The sequence below is a fragment of the Ovis canadensis genome, chromosome 3 (genome assembly GCF_042477335.2).
Source record: "Ovis canadensis isolate MfBH-ARS-UI-01 breed Bighorn chromosome 3, ARS-UI_OviCan_v2, whole genome shotgun sequence".
Classification (NCBI taxonomy): Eukaryota; Metazoa; Chordata; class Mammalia; order Artiodactyla; family Bovidae; genus Ovis; species Ovis canadensis.
The window spans coordinates 22,899,757-22,923,958 of record NC_091247.1 but is presented as its reverse complement, the minus strand read 5'-3'; the positions used below and the strand labels follow the sequence as shown (position 1 = coordinate 22,923,958).

Below are 24,202 nucleotides of genomic sequence, written 5' to 3'. Positions count from 1 at the left end.
AATGCAAATCAAAAAACAGTTAAATGCTTCTTCCAGTGAAAACTACCTCTTCCATGACTGGGGTCAACTACAGTCAACCTGCTAGTAGGTAGCTGACTGGTCCCGCAAGAACATAATACCTGAGGCTACCTGGGACTCAGGACTAGTTGCTGAAATGAAAGTTTGTGCACTTGACAGTGAAAATAAATAGGTCAGTTTCTTTAAATTGTTGCATAAATAAAGTTTATTTTAATACTTTGTGCTTAAACTTTTTATTTTGTATTGGGGGTATAGATGATTAACAATGTTGTGATAGCTTTAGATGAACAATGAAGGGATTCAGCCATAGATATACATGTATGCATTGTCCCCCAAACTCCTTTCCAGTTTTTAAGAGAGAAACTTGTGGATACATAAACAGATATACTGTCTGTAACTTCAGCTCATGTCTGCTGTGAGAGTGTGAAAGCAGCCGCAAGACCACAGGTAAACAAATAAGTATGACTATGTTCTAATAAAACTTTATTGACAGATACTATGATTTGAATTGATGTAATTCTGGCATAAAATATTACTCTTTTTATTTTTTTCAAACTTTTAAAAATGTAAAAATCATTCCCAGCTTCTAGTCTCTACACAAACAGGCCAGATTAGTTTGGGATGGGAGTCACTGTTTTTCTGCACCTACTCTAGGCTCTGGGGTGTCCCAGATGGCACTAGTGGTAAAGAACCTGCCTGCCAACGCAGGAGACATAAGAGATGTGGGTTCAATCCCTGGATTGGGAAGATCTCCTGGAGGAGGGCATGGCAACCCACTCAAGTATTCTTGCCTGAAGAATCCCCATGGATGAAAGATCGTGGCGGGCTACAGCTCATAGTGTCATTAAGAGTTGGACATGGCTGTAGTGACTTAGCGTGCACATGTGCACACACACACACAGACGCACACATATACAAACACACTCTATGTTCTGCCAGGCCTAATAGCAATGCAAGCAGTACTTTGAAAAGGAAAACAGTTCCTTATCCAAGAGGTTATACATCTCCTTCAAAACCCTAGGAGATTTTGCTTCATAAACTTGTCATACAATATATAGCTTCCTTTTCTGCTGTTGACGCTTGGAAAAATATTGGGCATGCAGGTTCAGAAGAGCGAAAGTGGATGAGAGTATTTGCTGCAGCTGGAATCAGCTGGAGAGTAATTACCTGTGATGAGCTGCTCTTGTAATCTGGCATTCTTTTGGGTCCCCCAATAAATTGGTGGGCAAATCACATCTAAATTTATGCCTTGTTTCCAAAATTCAAAAGGCATCTAAAAAAGCAGATGTAATTTATCCAGTCAATTTCCCAAATCTTAAGTGTACAGACTCATCTGTTACATTTGTGTACATCTATGTAAATACCATCTGGCTCAAGTGTACAGTATTTGTATGTCCCCAGAAGTTGCCCTCAAGCCAACATCATCAACATGGATTAGCTTTGCCTGTTCTTGAATTTCATTTAAATAAATCCTATTTGGCTTCTTTCACTTGACTTTAGGCCTGTTAAGATCCATCTATATTACTAAGTATAGCAATAGTTCATTATTTTTTACTGTTTCTGAGTAATATTTATTCCATAAATATAATTTTTTAATAAATTAATGAAAAATGATCAAGAAATACTCTGGTGACTTAAAAATCAAAGAACACAAAAGAAAATATATAAAAAATGAAGCTAGCTTCAGACTTCCCTTCCTAACACAAAGTAAAGATAAAGATATCTATAGAGTTAAGGAAAAAATACTTGTACACTAAAAATTCTATACTGAAAAAAGGAATTAGAACAAAATGCCACAGATATACAAATGCTGAGTCATTATACCTCTAAGAATCAGTTCACAAATTATTATATGAAAATGAAATTGATTAACTGGATGCCGAATTAAAAAAAAATAAAGAATGGAAAAACTGGAGTTAAAAGACAAGAAACAAAAAGGACTGGTAGAAAGATACTATTGAAATCCATTGAGCAGAGTTAATTATAAGCAATTATTGGAAATATTGTTTGAAAGCATTAGTGCATGCATGCTAAGTCACTTCAGTCATGTCCAACTCTTTGCAACCCTATTGACTGTAGCTTGCCAGGTTCCTCTGTCCATGGGATTCTCCAGGCAAGAATACTGGAATGGGTTGCCATGCCTTCCTCCAGAGGATCTCTTGTTCCAAGGATCAAACCCATTTGGCAAGTGAGTTCTTTACCACTAGCACCATCTGGGAAGCCAAAAAGTATTGGGACATATTAATATTAATAAAAGACTCTGATGCTGGGAAAGATTGAAGGCAGAAGCAGAAGAGGGGAGCAGAGGATGAAATGGTTAGATACCATCACTTACTCAATATACATGAATTTGAGCAAACTCCTGGAGATAGGAAAGGACAGGGAAGCCTGGTGGGCTGTAGTCCATGGGATCTCAAAGAGTTGGACAAGACTTAGTGACTGGACAGCAAGAATAATATTGCTCTCAAATCACAGGTTACATCAACAAAATTCTAGGTAAGTGTGCAAGAGTAGAAATGAATGAAAAATGGAAGAGTGTAGAAGAAAAGTTAAGTCTTCAACTAGCATATGAAAACCAATTGATGTTATCTTAAACTGGATATAACAAGAGTACAATAATCGTGATTAAGATACTATGTAAAACAAAAGTTAACTCAGAGTAGAATTCAAAACAGAATAGTTTTTCCAGACCAGTGTGTTTGGTGAACTTTCTGTGTTAGTACGTAGAGTTCTATTTTATTTTCTCAATAACTGCAGAGTGTTCCTTAATAAAAATATATTATAATTAAACAACTTCTATGGAAGGACACGTGCATTGTTTCCAATGTTTGTTATTATAAATAATGCTGCAGTAAAAACCAAACATGTACATGACAATATTTTAATATATATGTATTTTAAATTATTGTGCATAATAACCACTGAACTTGTGAATAAAATTCACTTAGACTATTACAAAGAGTTAATAATAAATAACATTTTTCATACCTTTATCTAAACCTGATTTTTCAAGCTTTTTCTTGGTTATCAAGTGAACAAAAACAATATTCCACTAGTATTTCACTGTTATTTAGCTTACATTTTTCTTTTACCACAGAAATTGCCTATTTCTCATGTTTGTATTTTTCTCTTCTTTGAATTGCCTGTGCACATTTTTTGCCCATGTTACTATCAGTTTTTTAAACATATCCATTTGTTTAAGCTTTTTATTCCAGGTATTAATCATTTCTTTGTTAAATATTTTTGTTCAGGTTTTCACTTGTCTTTTAACTTTCACTATAATGTCTTTTGCTGTATAAAGCTTTTATGTTTTTATAACTTCATATCAGCATTTTCTTTTAGAGAAAGTTGATGTGGGTCCTACATGGAAAAATGTTTTCCATTCCAAAATTATATAAATAATATTATGTATTTTCTTTTTATAGTTTCAAGGGTTTTGTTTGCTTGTTTATTTTTGCATATAGCTCTTTAATCTATTGGATACTACTTGGTAGCTCAGTTGGTAAAGCATCTATAATGCTCAAGAACCAGATTCGAATCCTGGGTCGGGAAAATCCCCTGGAGAAGGATAGGCTACCCACTCCAGTATTCTTGGGAAGATCCCCTGGAGAAGGGAACACCTACCCACTCCAGTATTCTGGCTTGGAGAATTCCATGCTATATATATGTAGCATGTATATATTCCATGCTATATACAGTTTATATAGCCCATGTGGTCGCAAAGAGTCAGCCACGACTTTCACTCTCTTTAGCTTTTGGTATGATGTATATCTTTGTGGTTTTCTACATGCCATCAAATATCTAAAAGTAATTTACCAAATAAGTCCTCTTTCCCCACAGGTTTGAAATGTCAACTTTATCTTACATACATAATTATCTATCTTGTATTTATTCTTGTATATATAATGTATATATATATATAAAATAAAAGAAAGAAACTGCATATATTTGGTTTTAATTAGCCTAATTTTTGTTGCATTCAATTACTGGAAAAGCAAACTCCTTTTAGCTTTATTTCAAAATTTTTCTTTGCCTTTATATTAATTTTTGGGGTGATCTTTAGAAACAGCTTATCAAAACTTATTTAAAACTTTTTATTAGAAATCTGTTTTAATTTTATTATTTATTATTATTATTATTTACTTTACAATATTGCATTGGTTTTGCCATACATCAACATGAATCCACCACGGACGTATACGTGTTCCCAATTCTGAACCCCCCTCCCACTTCCCTCCCCATACCATCCCTCTGGGTCATCCCAGTGCACCAGCCCCAAGCATCCTGTATCCTGCATCCAACCTAGACTGGCGATTCATTTCTTATATGACATTATACATATTTGAATGCCATTCTATATTAGAGTTTATAGGATCATTTCAAGAAGACTTCCCTGGTGGCTCAGACGGTAAAGCGTCTGCCTACAATGCGGGAGACCCGGATTCGATTCCTGGGTTGGGAAGATCCCCTGGAGAAGGAAATGGCAATCCGCTCCAGGACTATTGCCTGGAAAATCCCATGGACAGAGGAGCCTGGTAGGCTACAGCCCACGGGGCCGCAAAGAGTCGGACACGACTGAGCAACTTCACTTCTTCACTTATATAATATATTGAGCATTCTCATCCAGAAACATATTTCTTGCTTTATTTGTTGTTTCTTTACCTCCTAAAGTTAAAACTTATAAGTAATTTAAAACCCATCTTCATTTCTTATTAGGTTTGTTCCTGGGTATATTGCAGCTTGCTGTATTATGCCTCTAACCATCTTTCATTTATATTTTTAAATTGTATGTTACTATATTAAATGAAGACTACTGATTTGTAGGATTTCCTGGTGGCTCAGACGGTAAAGCGTCTGCCTGCAATGTGGGAGACCCACGTTCAATTCCTGGGTCTGGAAGATCCCCTGGAGAAGGAAATGGCAATCCACTCCAGCACTCTTGCCTTTAAAATCCCATGGACGGAGCAACCTGATAGGCTACAGTCCATGGGGTCGCAAAGAGTAGGACACGACTGAACGACTTCACTCACTGATGTGTGTATATGGATTTGTGTGTGTATACGGATTTGTGTCCTGCCAACCAAGCAAACTAGGTTATTAGTTCCAAAAGTTTTTGAGTTTGACTTTTTGGTATAGAAAGTCTCATTACCTGAAATTCACAGCAAGGTCTCAGATCCTTTCCATTATTAATATTGCTTATTTATTTTTCTTGCCTGTACTTTAATTAGGTCCTCTAGTGCAATATTGAATAAATAATAGTAGATATAGCAACTGAGTTTCATTTTTTATTATGAATCCCTATAGTATTATTATAGATATTTTTTATCATGTAAGGCAGTTTCTCTTATTTTTAGTTTGCTAATGGTTTAAAATTTTTATTAAATTGGTGTTGAATTTTATCAAATCCCTTTTTACATATATAATATATCCACTGCTTTCACATTTTTGAAATAGAGAATTGAATCAACAATTTTCCTAATTCATATCATCTTGAATAAGTGTACTTAATCATGGCATACTTCAAATATGTAATTCTTGAGAATATTTTTGGATATTTATATTAATCTATCTTCATGGTAAAATTTGTTTTTATTTTTTATATGTGATTTGATTTTTTAGAATAATGATCTTGCTAGATTCACAGAATAAATGAGAAAGCTACATTGAAAACTAGATTCACATCTCCTATACTGGCTAACAATGAAAATAACTCAGAAGTTGTATGTTAGTAAGTAAGTTGATAAACGTTGCTAGTGAAATAATTTGAGCCTAGTTTTCTTTTTTGTGTCAAGTCTTTGCCTGCCTTTATCTTTTCATCTCTAAATGCCTATTGGTCTATTTAGTTTTTTACTTCTTCAAACTAAATTTTATAATGTAAAGTTTTCATGACAATCTTACATTTTATGATGATTTTACAAAGTATTTACATACATGGCACAAAGCGTTCTATGACAAAATTTTAAAATACATTATGTTCTTGTGATTATTTTGATTATTTCTTACTGACAATTTTCACTCTATATTTTCCTTTTTTCCCACCGTTCATCAAACAGGCAAAGGAACTGTCTATTTAATGTCACTTTACAAATGGCCAGGCCTTAATTTTTATTTATAAGCCGAAATTTTATATGGTACGGTAATTGTAAGAATGTAAATTTAATGTTTTACCAGAGAATATAAAGTGGACATGGATTTTATTCTGTTTCCCAATGCTCTTCTTTTCTCTAGTAAATACTGTGATTAATTTTTTGTATTATAGTTTTCCAGAAGTTATTTAACATTTAATAGCATTGCAAAAATGTGAATGGATTTATATAAAACATGTTTCATTGTGACTAAACTTTTGTTTAACACAAAATGTTGACTTTCAAGAAAATCATTATAATTAGTAATAATTACTACAGTTAATGCAATAATCATATAAAACTTTACAGCCTATATTAGTAATGGTTTTATGCATGGTCAATTATTTATTACTCATTGATAATACAGATAATAGCCTGTAATATATTAATGTAAAATTCAAGTATACATAAGGCCAATGATAATTTTACTTATATTTATTATACATGCAAGCATTTTGTAATGAAAGTATTGCTCTTATAGAAAAAATATGTTTGCATTTATAATTTTGAACTTCAAATGTTATTCATTTATTGTTATCCAAAAAATATTTAGTGAGTGCTTAGGGCTTCCCTGCTGGCTCAGATGGTAAAGCGTCTGCCTACAATGCAGGAGACCTGGGTTCAATCCCTGGGTTGGGAAGCTCTCCTGGAGAAGGAACTGGCAACCCACTCCAGTCCTCTTGCATGGAAAACCCCATGGACGGAGGAGCCTGGTGGGCTACAGTCCATGGGGTCGCAAAGAGTCAGACACGACTGAGTGACTTCCACTTCCACTAGTTTTTCATAGGTATTATTCTAAGAACAGAGGATACAGCAAAACAGGTCAAAGAAAAAATACAGCTTATATACAGCGTAATAGTTTACACTCTACTTACTCTTCATTATTTTTCATATTCAAGTGAAAATGCACTTCATTATCTCCAAGCTTATTCTTTTTATACCTCCCACTTCCAATTACTTCACATGTTGCTATTCATAAATAAAATTCCCTTAACTTTTTATCTTGTTTCTCTCCTGTCTGACTGGTCTTTAAAAATAATTCTGCTTTATCCCAAGTCTAAAGAACAGCATAAATTAGGAAGGAAAAACCAGTTCATAACAACTATTTAGAAGACTACACACACATAAGGATCAATGGACATCATAGAAGGTAATTATATATGAAAAGGCATTTTAACTACCCTATGAATATGCTCGAGGATAAAATTCTTAAAAGGGAGAGATGAGAAATCAGTAAAAAATTTTGTACTTTCCTATGTAGAGATCTTCTGATGAGACCTTTTAAAAAGTAACCCCAAAATATATCAAGTTCCACTGTCACATCAAAGGCCATTGGTGTTTTCAGGCATGCTTTAGTTGATTTCATGAGTACAGAGTTAGTTGAGTAATAATCAGACATAATTTTTGCTTTAGAAAAATGAGGTTAAAGACTTTCAATATGCTCAAAAAAGGGCAAGAGTCTTGGGAGGCCAACCACATCATCTGATTCCCCAAAACAGTACTTTCTACTTCTCTATAGTTAAGCCTTCTCTGCTTTAGGTCTTTACTGTCCTTGAATTTTTTTTTTTTCCTTAGCAGTAGGATAAAGGTGGTGTTTTAAATTAGCATTTGTGTTGAAAAATAACAGACAAATCAGAGTAACTGTCATCTTACAGTTTTACTGTCATATCTTACATAATATTTTAAATATTGAGCAGTCTGAGTACAAACAATTCAGGAAAGAAAAAAAAGAGTCAAATTTTGTTTAGAAAAGTAAAGGAAGGGAGTAGGGCAAAATAAATTTTCAACTTGAAGTCTAGGAATCTGGGGAGATAGACCTCGCACCAGTCCTCAATCAATATGGGCTTTCTCTGTGTCACTAATGGAATGATGGAAGCCACAGAAAACCCAAGGATCATTTCTTTCACATCAATAATAGCCTTACTGTTCTTCTTTCCAAATACGGGGATACAGCATTTAAAATAGGTAAAAATATAGTTCTTCCAGATAAATAAAGAGCAATGTGAACCATGTACTTCTGTACTCTAAGATCCCTTGAGAAGATCACTGGAATCTAGACCAAGAAATTCATAGGTTTTAACCTTAATTTATGGTTTCCCATGCTTTGAGGATGATGTTAAGTTTTCCTTGCCATCCTGCACATAGCAACCAAAATGAAGGAATTAAATCTTGCCGTCATTAAGACTTCAGAGATATTCATATTTAGGAAACTACAATGATGACCTTTTGCAGTAAGGGCTCCCACGTAGAACAGTAATATGCATGGTGAAAAATGTGTATGTGTCCAAATTCCTTTTGAAAGTTTTATACATGACTTGAGACTGACTATCTTTCAGTTCAGTTCAGTTGCTCAGTCGTGTCCAACTCTTTGCGACCCCATGAATCGCAGTACGCAGGCCTCCCTATCCATCACCATCTCCCGGAGTTCACCCAGACTCACGTCCATCGAGTCAGTGATGCCATCCAGCCATCTGATTCTCTGTCGTCCCCTTCTACTCCTGCCCCCAATCCCTCCCAGTATCAGAGTCTTTTCCAATGAGTCAACTCTTCGCATCAGGTGGCCAAAGTACTGGAGTTTCAGCTTTAGCATCATTTCTTCCAATGAATTCCCAGGGTTGATCTCCTTCAGAATGGACTGGTTGGGTTTCCTTGTGGTCCAAGGGACTCTCAAGAGTCTTTTCCAACACCACAGTTCAAAAGCATCAATTCTTCGGTGCTCAGCCTTCATCACAGTCCAACTCTCACATCCATACATGACCACAGGAAAAACCATCGCCTTGCCTAGACGGACCTTAGCCAGGAAAGTAATGTCTGCTTTTGAATATACTATCTAGGTTGGTCATAACTTTTCTTCCAAGGAGTAAGCATCCTTTAATTTCACGGCTGCAGTCACCATCTGCAGTGATTTTGGAGCTCCCTAAAATAAAGTGACACTGTTTCTACTTTTTCCCCATCTATTTCCCATGAAGTGATGGGACCAGAGGCCATGATCTTCGTTTTCTGAATGTTGAGCTTTAAGCCAACTTTTTCACTCTCCACTTTCACTTTCATCAAGAGGCATTTTAGTTCCTCTTCACTTTCTGCCATAAGGGTGGTGTCATCTGCATGTCTGAGGTGATTGATATTTCTCCTGGCAATCTTGATTCCAGCTTGTGTTTCTTCCAGTCCAGTGTTTCTCATGATGTACTCTGCATATAAGCTAAATAAGCAGGGTGACAATATACAGCCTTGATGTACTCCTTTTCCTATTTGGAACCAGTCTGTTGTTCCATGTCCAGTTGTAACTGTTGCTTCCTGGCCTGCATACAGATTTCTCAAGAGGCAGGTCAGGTGGTCTGGTATTCCCATCTCTTTCAGAATTTTCCACAGGTTATTGTGATCCACACAGTCAAAGGCTTTGGCATAGTCAATAGAGTAGAAATAGATGTTTTTCTGGAACTCTCTTGCTTTTTCCATGGTCCAACAGATGTTGGCAATTTGATCTCTGGTTCCTCTGCCTTTTCTAAAACCAACTTGAACATCAGGGAGTTCACGGTTCACGTATTGCTGAAGCCTGGCTTGGAGAATTTTGAGCATTACTTTACTAGCATGTGAGATGAGTGCAATTGTGTGGTGGTTTGAGTATTGTTTGGCATTGCCTTTCTTTGGGATTGGAATGAAAACTGACCTTTTTCAGTCCTGTGGCCACTGCTAAGTTTTCCAAATTTGCTGGCATATTGAGTGTAGCACTTTCACAGCATCGTCTTTCAGGATTTGAAATAGCTCAACTGGAATTCCATCACCTCCACTAGCTTTGTTGATAGTGATGCTTTCTAAGGCCCACTTGACTTCATATTCCAAGATGTCTGGCTCTAGATTAGTGATCACATCATCATGATTATCTAGGTCGTGGAGATCTTTTTTGTACAGTTCTTCTGTGTATTATTGCCACCTCTTCTTAATATCTTCTGCTTCTGTTAGGTCCATACCATTTCTGTCCTACATCGAGCCCATCTTTGCATGAAATGTTCCCTTGGTATCTCTAATTTTCTTGAAGAGATCTCTAGTCTTTCCCATTCTTTCCTTTTCTTCTATTTCTTTGCATTGATTGCTGAGGAAGGCTTTCTTATCTCTTCTTGCTATTCTTTGGAACTCTGTATTCAGATGCTTATATCTTTCCTTTTCTCCTTTGCTTTTCACTTCTCTTCTTTTCACAGCTATTTGTAAGGCCTCCCCAGACAGCCATTTTGCTTTTTAGCATTTCTTTTCCATGGGGATGGTCTTGATCCCTGTCTCCTGTACAATGTCACAAACCTCATTCCATAGTTCATCAGGCACTCTATATATCAGATCTAGGCCCTTAAATCTATTTCTCACTTCCACTGTATAATCATAAGGGATTTGATTTAGGTCATCCCTGAATGGTCTAGTGGTTTTCCCTACTTTCTTCAATTTAAGTCTGAATTTGGCAATAAGGAGTTCATGATCTGAGCCACAGTCAGCTCCTGGTCTTGTTTTTGTTGACTGTATAGAGCTTCTCCATCTTTGGCTGCAACAAATATAATCAATCTGATTTCAGTGTTGACTATCTGGTGATGTCCATGTGTAGAGTCTTCTCTTGTGTTGCTGGAAGAGGGTGTTTGCTATGACCAGTGCATTTTCTTGGGAAAACTCTCTATTAGTCTTTGCCCTGCTTCACTCCGCATTCCAAGGCCAAATTTGCCTGTTACTCCAGGTGTTTCTTGACTTCCTACTTTGGCATTCCAGTCCTCTATAATGAAAAGGACATCTTTTTTGGGTGTTAGTTCTCAAAGGTCTTGTAGGTCTTCATAGAACCGTTCAACTTCAGCTTCTTCAGCGTTACTGGTTGGGGCATAGACTTGGATTACTGTGATATTGAATGGTTTGCCTTGGAGACAAACAGAGATCATTCTGTCGTTTTTGAGATTCATCCAACTACTGCATTTCGGACTCTTTTGTTGACCATGATGGCTACTCCATTTCTTTGGAGGTATTCCTGCCCACAGTAGTAGATATAATGGTCATCTGAGTTAAATTCACCCATTCCAGTCCATTTTAGTTCGGTGATTCCTAGAATGTTGACGTTCACCCTTGCCATCTCTTGTTTGACCACTTCCAATTTGCCTTGATTCACGGACCTGACATTCCAGGTTCCTATTCAATATTGCTCTTACAGCATCAGTCTTGCTTCTTACACCAGTCACATCCACAACTGAGTATTGTTTTTCCTTCAACTCCATCCCTTCATTCTTTCTGGAGTTATTTCTCCACTGATCTCCAGTAGCATATTTGGCACCTAATGACCTGGGGAGTCCCTCTTTTGGTATCCTGTCATTTTGCCTTTTCATACTGTTCATGGGAATTTGTAAAATTGTTCAGTGCTCCAAAGGGAAGATTGCTTCCATTTTGAGTTATATTTTTTGATGGGGGAGGGATGAGGATAAGTTGAAAACTTAATAAATACCATCTGAACATAAGATTGACATTCTCAAGTCTTTATATTTTTGTTTATGATTCTCCTTTCCCTGGGTCGGTCTCTCTCTACTTATTTACTTAGAAAATCCTTGTATATCTTTCAAGAGTCAAGTTAGGCTACTTCTCTGAAGTCTTTTCTAACCTCATTTACTTTCTCCCTCCCAACTAACACCCAGTTAAAAACGATCACACCATTCTCCGTGGCTCACACTACTCTGGGCCTTACCTGTTTTCCTGTCTGAATCCCTCTTTGAGTGCTAGGCTCTTTCAATACGTACCTTATTTTATCACCTCTGGTATCAAGCACAGAATGTTGGCCCCGCAAATGTTTATCAGATGAAAAAGAAGCTGATGAATTTTCATTCTCTGCTGAACGTATTACCTGATTGTTCTTGTGCTGTGCTGTGTGTGGGTGTTGTTCTCAGTCAAGTTGACTCTTTGCAACCCCATGCACTGTACCCTGCTAGACTCCTCTGTCCACGGAATTTTCCAGGCATGAATACTGGAAGGGGTTGCCATTTCTTACTCCAGGGATCTTCCTGACCCATGGATTAAACCACATCTCTTGTCCCTCCTGCATTCTTTATCACTCTGCCACCTGGGAAACCCAGTTGTTCTTGGCTCCTCATTATATGTTCTGTTCCAAACTAAAAATGTATTCCTTTGACTATAAGAGCAAACAAATTGAACTCTGAATCCTCTCCCAAATCACACCCACTCTTACATCCATCATTCAGCTCTGTATACTGTTTAGTCACACAGCTTAATTGCACGCAAGTAAAATGCATGCAGGACTCTTTCTGACTCATTTACTTATGGACTGCTTTGAACTTCAGGATGAGTCTACAATGCAATGAAAATGAAAAGGAATGCAAAAGTGATGGTTTAATTGCTTCTTCATCGTGTTGCTCAAGCTGGAGATTTAAAAGCAGAATCTTAAACAAAAACTTAAAGGTATTGAGAAAAGTTACTTATGCCTATCTTGAGAAGAGATTTTGAGGCAGAGGTAACAGCCAGTGAAGAGACCTACAATTACTACATGAACTGTGGATAAAAAGGACATTTTTTGTGTGTGTGAACTGGAAGGGATCTGAAGCAAAAAGAAAAATGGTACAGAAACACCCAAAACCAAACAAGCTAGAAAGTAAACAAAAGCAATATCTAGCTGAAAAGAGTTATTAACCCTATTAATTCTAGCTAATCACTTTATAAGTATCCTATAGAGGAAAAATTGGTAATTAAACATTGCAGGCATATAGTTATATATGTTTGTACCTTTATGTGCATATACATACATATAATTTAGTGAGCTATATTTAATTTCCTCTGTAATCTGGATGCTGATTTTCAGAATAAATCTTTTATTGTCTTTATAAATTATTTAATTGAAAGAATACATTTAGATTTATTTTTTAAATCCTCAAAGAGAAGGATAAAGAAAAAGCTTATGGGCTCCTAATGGGATAGGGTATAAAAGTAGTTACCTCTAAAAGATCCTATTCATGATTTTATGTATCTATATCTATATATAATATGTAATACCAGCTCTAGTGTTATTTGGTCTTTAAGTTCAAAGGATAAAATCTTCTGAGGTCTTAATAAAATGAATGAACACTAAATTTTATTACCCTTACAGCCAAAGCTGAGTACTAATGTGCAAGCAACTCAATGAGTTTAACTAGGAAAAGAGTTCACAGGGTAATTAAAAGAATGTAAGCTTTTAATCACTGCCATCTGGTGCCAACTAAAGAAATCACTTTTGCCAAAGCTTGCCACTAACCAGAGAGATCATCAATTGTTTTCTATTTCCAACACCTCCTCTCTTCTCCAAGGACAGAAAGGATCTTCTGGGAACTGTCACTACCTCCATTGTGTCCACGATTGAATGATCCAAGGGTTTGCTCTTGACCCAAGCTGTTCTTCCAAATGTTGGTCCAGAACATCAAGTAACCATTTTGGGAGCTAAAATCACAACATGTTAACATTTCAAAGCAGTTGGTAACCAACTGAACAGGGTAGAAGGCTAAATTTATTTGACCTGTGTAATTTATAATCGCTGTCTCGGCTTTGATTTTCTGATCTAAATAAATTCGCTGTTGGAGAAGGCACAATCTAAAAATCCTTTCTGGTTTAAAATTTAAACAGGGAACTCACTCATACCACTTATTTTATTTATTTTTATTAAAGTAGACTTTATTTACAATGTTTTAGTTTCAAGTGTATAACAGTGATTCATATATATATATATATGCATACACATATGTGTGTGTATATACATTTTTCAGATTACTTTCCATTAGTTTGTTAAAAGATATTGTGTATAATTCCCTGTACTATACAGTAGGTCCTTGTTGTTTATCTATTTTATGCATAGATATTTGTAGCTGTTAATCTCAAACTTCTAATTTATCCCCCTCACCTCCTTTGGTAGCCCTAAGCTGGTTTTCTATATCTATGAGTCTATTTCTGTTTTGTGACTAAGTTCTTTTGCATCATTTCCTGGTGATCAATGGTAAAGAATCTGTCTGTGATACAGGAATCTTAGAGACTGGGTATGATCCTTGGATCAGAAAGATGCCCTGGAGAAAGAAATGGCAACCCACTCCAGTATTCTTGCCCAGAAAATCCCATGAACAGAGGAGCCTCGTTGCCTGCAGTCCAACGGGTCACAAAAGAGTTGGACACGACTGAGTGACTAAGCAATAAAACCAAGAATTTTATTTTTCCTCTCTCACTCTGTGCTCTACTTATACATATCTCATGTTCACTGATGCAATAATCACACAGAACTGAAAAGAATAAACACCTACTTCTAACCTAAAAATCCTTTGTGAAATACCCCACTCAGACAGATTCTTATGTTTTTAAATCAGAAAAGGAAATAGGAACAATTCTGAGAAATATAGAAAGGAAATAGGCAGCTATTAGGATATGTCTCAATTATACTTTTTAATGATCTAAAAATGTCAAGCCTAATCAAAATGTTAAATATTTAATCACCAGTGATTTAAAGATTTGGGGTACATTTGACCCCTGAAACATAGGGATTAGACCTCTGTGGGTCAACTTCTATGAAAATTTCTTAAAATAGGAAATAATGCAGTACTACATGATACACAGTTGGTTGAATTCATGGATATGGAATTGTAGTTACAGAGGGCCAACTCTGGGTTATACTTAGATTTTCAACTGAGTGGAGGGGTTAGTGCCTTTAACCCCCATGCCATTCAAGGGTCAGTTGTATATGGTTGTATGTATATGTATATGGTTCTTTTCAACAATCTATATGAGGATTCCTCCTAATTAGTATACAATAATAATCTTCTAATTACTTATACAGTTTTTGTATAGTATTCACCAATAATGATCTCAAGGAATATAGACTCCAGTGAAAACTGTGAGACATATTTTTTAAAAATTGAGTGCATGTGATACTAGTGGTAAAGAATCCACATCCACCTGCCAATTCAGGAGACATAAGAGATGCGGTTTCAATCCCTGGGTCAGGAAGATCCCCTGGAGGATGGCATCGCAACCCACTCCAGTATCCTTGACTAGAGAATCCCATGAACAGAGGAGCCCAGCAGGCTACAGTCCATGGAATTGCAAAGAAGGAAAGGAATGGAGAACAGAAAAGAGTTAAAAAGAGAAAAAGAGAGAAAATTAAAAAAATACATAAATCGCAAAATAAAATTGGAAATTCAAAATTCAGTGGGATGGAAGCTGAGAAAACTGAAAATAAGGCCGTACAGAAATAAAAATGATTAGATGCAATGTGGAAATAGCTGAGATTTCTTGAGTAGTGTTGCCTTGGTTCCAATTTCACTGGGCAATGCTGCAATTTACCCAGAATTTATAACATGCCTCATATTGTAACATTCACTTAGCTTATATTTTCAGCCCACTAGGTAAGTTTACTGATTCAGTTTTTAAAAGAAGAGGATTCTAAAGCTTAGTGAGTTTTGTCCAAGATCATGCATAATGAGGACAGAATTTCAAGTCTCTTCTACTTATATTCTTTCAACTATTGTTTTTACAAGTGCATGTCATAGTTCAAAGACTTACAGATAGCTCTATCATTTCTGAAAGGAAAGAATATAGCCCTTCTGCTTGGAAAATTTTCCAGAGCAGTAGTTTCCATATGTGGTTGGTGGTTCAAAGATCATCAGCATCAAGTGAGAACTTGCTAGAAATGCTAATTCATGCACCCCACCCACAAACCAACTAAAGCAGAATTTAGGGGATGGACTCCAACACATCTCTTTTAATAAGACCTTAGTGTAATTCTGACATACACTCAAGTTTGAGAACTGCTATTGAAGGTCAGTAGTATACAACGCCTTATATATTTTGTTTTGCCATTTAGAGTATGTCATATCTGTTCGTTCAAACTACAAAATGTGTAATACTTTACCCAGGACAATTTTGAAAAATTTTAAAAGTCCACTATGTCACTATGTGCTAAGAACTGTGATAGATGCAAAAGTAATTAAGTCTTTGGTTTTCAACAACTTAATATCTAGCGAATGAAACAGACAAACATGTAATTAACTTTAAGACAAGATAAACTATGATACATAGTCAAGATTCAAAATACATAATAGATTCAAAATATAGAGAAGAGGAGGCCTTGCCTGGTGCTCAGAGTAAAGAATCCACCTGCCAATGCAGGAGATGCAGGTTTGATCCTTGGGTTGGGAGAAGGAAATAGCAACCCATTCCATTATTCTCACCTGATAAATCCCATGGACTAAGGAGCCTGATGGGCTACAGTACATGGGACTGCCAACAGTTGGACATGACTCAGCGACTAAACAACAACGACAGGGCAGAGGAATAGTTCTAACTAGAAGCGATACAGAATGCCTTTCTGTCAATGGTGTGAGTTGAGCATGGTCTTTAAATAATCAAAAGGATCTGAACAGAACCATATTGAAGGCAGCCAGGTTAGGACTAAGGAGAGAGCAAAGGTGATTAGCACAGAAGAAATGATGTTAGAACTTGCCAGCTCAGTCTCCCTATATTCTACTCTGTGTTTCCTTTCATCCATGCCTCCTTTAACACAATCATCCCTCATGGGGGTGGAACCAATGGGAGGCTACTTTGCCTATCCAACAGTAAACAGATTCTCCTTTTAATTTCACTCTCTGCACCTTGAACTTTTCTTTCACTGCATTGCTTACATTTGACACCTCTCTACTTTAAAAAATCACCATGTTCTTCCAAAATAATGCAAATTTGTTAGGACGAGGACCACCAGGTCTATTTTGTCTACCTGTATATACCCAGCACACATCACAGAATCTAACCTACAGTTTGCACACAATAAATATTTGCTTCTTAGAAGTACAAGATGACAGTGCGGATTGAATCATTATCATGATTCAAGGGAAAACAACGGTCTTTGGAATCAGAAAAACCTGGGTTCCAATCTTGGATCTTGCCTCTCTTAAACTATGTGATCTTTGGCAGTTTTCTTAACTCCTCCATTCTCAAGGTATTTCATTTTAAAATAGAGATAAACTCACTTTACTGGAATGTTATGAAAATTAAATAAGCAAATGTATTTAAACTACTTGGAACATCAACAACATTTAATAAAATGAAAACAATATTTAATACCACATAAAAAACCATTATCTAGAAGACAGATAAGATCTAGTAAAGGTCATTGAATGTGGAGAGGGAAAAATAAGACATTTAAGAGGATGAAGTGTGCTATAACCCTACCTGCCCCTATTCAAATGACTGACATGATCCTTTGGTGATAGCTCAGTGAGGGAGGGAGCAAAGAAACAACCTGAGAAAGCAGAGAAGTAGGAAATTCATACAGAGAATGGAGACAGAGAGAGACAGACATAGAGAATGGAAGAACAAGGGATCCTACTGTGTAGCCCCTGCCTTCAGGTACTAGTTGGGGGTTTTCATTGCCTAAAATTACATATGATCACCCCCATAATACATTCTTCTTCTCTATTCCCACCTGTTCCTTATCACCCATTCATACCCTACCCATCTGCAAGTAGCAGATATCTAGTTTAAGACAAGTGACCAAATACAGATGCTTACATTGAGACACAGGATTGGAAGGAAAAAAAAAAAAAACGGAAGTAACAGGATAAATAAAAGAAATGGAAGATAATTTTCATTACATAAATTGTGAAACAATCAGTGATTAGATTGAAAAGTTTTGCTGGTGTCAATGGGAATAAGAAAAAGTCTAACAACAGTTAGACACATGTTAGTATTATTTTTGAAACCTAAGGATAAGTCTTTTTAAAAATTTTTTCAATCCCAAAAGTTTCTGAAAAAATGCAGTTTATGTAGAAAATAAAGAATGTCATACTGACATCAGATTTTTCATTTGCAAAATGCATACTAGAAAACAATAAATTATTCAAAATTCTGAGAAAAAATTGTTTTCAACCTAAGATTCTAAACTCAGAAAAATTATTAGCCCTATACTTAATTCCTATAACTGGGAAAGCAAAATTGCATTATTCAACTCAGAAGAAATTGTTTTAAAAGATAAAATAGACTCCTAGTAAAGGAAAGATACTATTAAAGATTCTATAATAATTTGAAACTATTCCTCAAACTGCTACTGCTAAGTCGCTTCAGTCGTGTCCGACTCTGTGCGACCCCATAGATGGCAGCCCACCAGGTTCCCCGTTCCTGAGATTCTCCAGGCAAGAACACTGGAGTGGGTTGCCATTTCCTTCTCCAATGCATGAAAGTGAAAAGTCAAAGTGAAGTTGCTCAGTCGTGCCCAACTCTTAGCGACCCCATGGGCTGCAGCCTATCAGGCTCCTCCATCCGTGGGATTTTCCAGGCAAGAGTACTGGAGTGGGGTGCCATTGCCTCAAATCCCCACTAAATATTTGCGAGATAGCTGGAGATAGCTAACATTATACAGTATTTACAGATATTTTAAATAACTGGAATTTATTTAATTCTAAAAGCAACCATCAGCATCTTATTGCCCATATGTTATAGAAGAGAAAACTGAGGTACTGAGAGCCTAGGTAAGTTGCATAAAATCACACAGCTGGCAGGTATTATAGGTACAAATCCAATTCAATTTGGTCACTAGAGTCTGTGCTCTTCACCATTTTTTCTGTACACTTCTTAGAGACAGGATAATTTAGAAGATTTACATAAAATTATAAATTGAAAACTCCTACTAAGAATTCAGGGAAATCAATGAAGAATAGATTATGTCTAATTTAGAAATCACTGGACACAAAAATAAGAACAAAGATTAATCTAGTAAAAAATAAGGAAAGGTGAAAGAAGTCAGATAATGAAAAAATCACCAAAATTAAAAATTATAAAATGAAATGGCAAAGTAATTTTCAACATGTCAGTGATCTTAATAAACATGAATGGTTAAATTCCTTTATAAAAAGCCCAAGGCTTTCACTCAGAGTAAAAAAAAAAAAAAAGATAAAATGCAATACATTGTAATATACAGAGGACATACTTGAATTTTTTTTTAATTTTTATTTTCACTTTATTTTACTTTACAATACTGTGTTGGTTTTGCCATACATTGACATGAATCCACCACGGGTGTACATGTGATCCCAAACACGAACCCCCCTCCCACCTCCCTCCCCACAACATCCCTCTGGGTCATCCCCGTGCACCAGCCCCAAGCATGCTATATCCTGCATCGGACATAGACTGGTGATGCGATTCTTACATGATAGTATACATGTTTCAATGACAGTTTGAAAGTGGACAAATACATGTGACAGACACACACAAAGAAAATGCCAGGTCTAAGTAAATTCACTGGTGAGTTTTACCAAGCATATAATAAAGATGTTACTGAAATCTTTCATAGACTCTTCCAGTGTTTTGAAAAGAAGAAAACAATTCATTCACAATTACCTTATGAACACCATATAATCTTGATTAGAATCCAAGACCTTACAAAAATACATTATAGCCCAAACTCTCCTGTAAAAAAGGAAAGTGAAAGTGAAGTCGCTCAATCGTGTCCAACTCTTTGTGACTCATTGACTGCAGCCTATCAGGCTCCTCCATCCATGGGATTTTCCAGGCAAGAATACTGGAGTGGGTTACCATTTCCTTCTCCAGAGATCTTCCTGTCCCAGGGATTGAACCCAGGTCTTCTGCATTGTAGGCAGATATTTTTATCATCTGAGCCACCAGGAAAGTCCTATAAACATAGATGCAAAAAATCCTACACTATAGTGGATAAAATCTAGTAGTATACAACAGTAACAATACACAAAGCCAATTTATAAATATGTATTGTTAGTTTAAAACTAGAAAATCAATGTAAAACACTATATAAACAAAAACAAAGGAAGAGAAATCATGATTAATCAATGACTACAAAGAAAGCTTTAAATAAAATCCAACATCCGTCATGATTAAAAAAAATTAGTAAACTAGGAATAGAAGGGATTGTTCTTATTCTGATAAAAACTATCTACAAAAACTGTACAGTTAACATTGGATTTATTGCTAAAATGCCAAATGCTTTGTTTCAGAGGTTGGCAAAGACAAAATCAGGATTTCTGTAACCATTTCTGTTCAGCATTCTACCAAAGATCATAACCATTGCAATAAGTCAAGGAAAAGAAGTACAGTTTACAAGGATTGGAAAAGGAAAAATATGTAACAATGGTTATTCTCAGATGATATGATTGTGTTTGTAGAAAATTCAAAACAATTTAAAGGAAAACCATGAAAATGAATGTGCCATCTTACAGAACAGGCAGTGACTTAGCAGAGGAGAACAGGCTTCAATTCTTAGCAATTCTCTCATATGATTTTATGAAATTCAATTTCCTAAGTCCTGTTTCCTTATAGTTCCTGATGGGGGAACTACATTGAAAGTCTCTGGTTAGAGGACTTTTCACAAGGCATGAATTCAAGATACTTGAATATATTCAATTCCAGACCACAGATATAATCTCATCTCTTTGATCTTTTTAATCAGACTGTAGAAATAAAAAATGCAACAAGACAGCAAATATTCTATTTCAAAATAGCATATAAATACTAAAATTCCTTTCAAAATCTAATCTTGATTCTTTTGTTTATTCACTGGTTACCAATAATGTGCCAGTTATAAGAATCAGATTCATCCCTTGACTTCAGAGAGTTCATATTGAGAAATGGGAAAGCAGCATTTGAATTACCTGATGAGCACTCTTGCATTCTTCTCTAATCATGGTCATCAGAGGGGCTGGGATTCCAGCCAGAGTTCCTCAAAGGCATGGACTGCGTTTTATCCTTAGTAATTCATTCCTGCTAATGCCAACCTTATTAGCCTAGTTCAGTCCCCAACATGCCCATCTGTTTACCATTTTAGACGGTTCTCATCTTTTCTCTCTGCAGTTCTGAGAATTTAAATCACACAGAAAGTCAGAGGCAAATTACAGTCTCATTTGCAGTCTCGTTCTAAAATCACACCTATTCTAAATGTCGCTCCTTCTGGTTGTACTTCCTAGATTAGTTTTATTCAAAATAGGGTCCTCTCCCCACAATCATTCTTAACTTAAACTTTTGTCTCCCTGTGACAGTCATTTCTATTATGCATAAGTTACAATTCATTTATTAATGTGTGAATTTACTGCTTCAAAATAAACCAAATGAAATTTGAGGTCTTCCCTATTTATTGTGGTACCCTTCATCTCAGATCTTAGCATAATTTATTGAATGAATGTTCATCCAAACTTTATTTAGCCTATTTGTTTTACTGTCTAGAAGGCACAAGAATTGATTACAATTACATACTAGTTTCATTTTAGATGGAAATTTCTTTTCTATTTTACATCTTCCTTTTTAAAATCAGTAGCTTTTAAAGGGGAGAAGGCAATGGCACTCCACTCCAGTACTCTCGCCTGGAAAATCCCATGGACAGAGGAGCCTGGTGGGCTACAGTCCATGGGGTTGCGAAGAGTCAGACACGACTGAGCGACTTCCCTTTCACTTTTCACTTTCCTGTACTGGAGAAGGAAATGGCAACCCACTCCGTTGTTCTCACCTGGAGAATCCCAGGGACTGTGGAGCCCGGTGGGCTGCCGTCTGTGGGGTCGCACAGAGTTGGACACGACTGAAGTGACTTAGCAGCAGCAGCTTTTAAAGGAGAGAATTGCTGAAGGAAGTATTCCCTTCTCCTTCTATTCTAGAAGATCTTTGTGCACTTTGTTATTGCCTAGATTTCTTTCCCTTTGAACTTTTCCACCGATAAATAGAATTCATCTGCAACATGGATGGACCTGGAGATTATCATACTAAGTGAAGTAAGGCAGAGAAAGACAACTATCATATGATATTGCTTATATATGGAATCTAAAAAAATAATACAAATGAACTTATTCACAAAACAGAAACAGACTCACAGACTTAGAAAACAAACTTATGGTTACCAAAGGGGAATGACTGCAGGGAGAGATACATTGGGAGTCTGGAACTGATGTATACATAGTGGTATATTTAAAATAGATTTAACTAACCTGTGTAGTACAGGGAACTCTGCTCAATATTCTATAATAACCTAACTGGGAAAAGAATTTGAAAAAAAATAGGCATGTGTGTATGTATAACTGAATCACTTTGTTGTACATCTGAAACTAACATAACATTGTTAATCAACTACACTGCAATATAAGATAATTTTTTTAAAGGCCTAGTAGGAAGCCCAGGTGGCAATAATGGTAAAGAACCTACTGTCAATGCCTGTCAATACAGGAGATGTAAGAGACACAGTTTCGATCCCTGAGTCAGGAAGATCCCCTGGAGAAGGAAATGACAACCCACTCAAGTATTCTTGCCTGGAGAATCCCATGGACAGTGGAGCCTGGCAGGCTGCAGTCCATAGGGTCGCAGAGAGTTGGATGTGACTAAAGGGACTTAGCATGCACAGGAAGCACCAAATACCTCAACGAGGGAAACTCTGTTCCTCTTTGAGCTTGTGCCCTCCAGTATCCTTGCCTCTCACTGGGTACCTGCCTGTGATGCCCTAGAGGGCTGTCTAGATTCCAAAGTGTGAGTTACACAGTAGACTCCTACAATAGCTTTGCCATAGCTTCATTAACCACTTATTATTGGGCTTGGGTTGCTAGCAAATATTTCATGATTATGTAAAGGCTGTGATGAGCACTTTTGAACCTGAAGTTTTTTATTCATTTTCAGATCCTTACACAGCAATGGAATTAATTGGTCAAAGCTACATCGTATCTGATGCACTTACTGCTCTGGGAACTTTATCATCCCTAACACTGACTTTTTAATAACAGAAGAGCTATAATGCTAATTCATTTCCAATTCTTGAAAAATGGTACCCTCCATTTGCAGAGAGCTTCAATGTTATGTACGGTCATGGTTTTGCTTCAAATAGATAACCCTGTTAAACCCATGCAGATGACTCGAACACTAACATTTCATCACTTCTTCCACGGAGACTTACTTGAACCAGACCTGATTTGAATGGTCCTTTCTGCCCTGATCTTTTGGGCCCCCTAGCACTAGTAGAGTTTCCAAAATATGTTCTGCAGAACAGGAAAGGAAAATGTTTCCTTACTCTTGTTCCCTCTTAGGTTTCCATCCTCCTGAACATAATTTGGGACCAAGAACAGTAATGTAGACCTCATTTTTCTCCCAACATAGATAGACTACTACTGTAGACCTAATAAATTATCTTTCCAGATAATGTATCATCTTCTACCATGGCAAAGAGTAGGATGTAAAAGTATTGCCTTTGCTATTATCCCAGAGCCTAAGACAGTAATTTTCTTCAAGTAGACCCTTAGCAGGACAAGCACAGTGTTCTAAAAAAAGCATGGATCGTGAAGTCGAGATAACTTGTGTAAACTTCTGATTTTGGTACATAGTAACCATGGAACTCGTTGTCCCTTCTGTGTAACTCACAGTATGATCATATAAACAGGGTTATATAATAATTCAGTTCTGACTTATGTGGACTCTGTTTGCCAGGTTCTACAGTACCTATTTTTTATAATTGTTTAAAATTCTTAAAATAGTCATATCATGTTTCTTTGATTTAAATTTTTAATATTTAGCAATAAAATGCATGTTTTGTCAGTTTATTGTAAGATTTGGACTTGGTGAAATGAGAGAAGGAACCAATTTTTTTTCCTCCTGCCACTGCCTATTCATCGAACTTTGCCACATCTCTCATACCTCATCCAAGCTAGATCTCAGAACAGGTCAGCCCTGTTTTCAGATCAAAACTTAAATTTCTGCTTCAGTTTAAATCTTCTTCTCATCCCCACTGATGGCTCAGATTTTAGACCTGCATAGTTTCAGTTTAGAGAGGGTTGTGGTCAGCTTTTGCATTTTTTTTCTCACTCACTCTTCCAACCCTCTTAACTCATATCCATCTTTTCCAGATTGGAAATGCAGGAGAGTAGAATGTTAAAGGTCATCATGCACTTTACTCGAATTGGGCAGAGTTAATCAGGCATTGATGGCCTCTGGGTGCTAGGTACACAAATTCCAACTACTGCAGGTTTATTTCATGGGTTCCTTTTGAGATTTCCTTGATGAAGCTCGTCCAGTGAAACACTCCAGAGTTATCA

At 36.4% G+C, this 24,202-nt stretch overlaps 1 non-coding gene across 1 annotated transcript; it reads left to right on the top strand.

Moving 5' to 3' along the window:
- Positions 1–6,711: 6,711 nt before the first annotated feature.
- Positions 6,712–6,783, top strand: TRNAC-ACA (transfer RNA cysteine (anticodon ACA)). The gene has a single exon. It is a non-coding gene; the product is annotated as a tRNA-Cys (tRNA).
- The last annotated feature ends 17,419 nt before the right edge of the window (positions 6,784–24,202 follow it).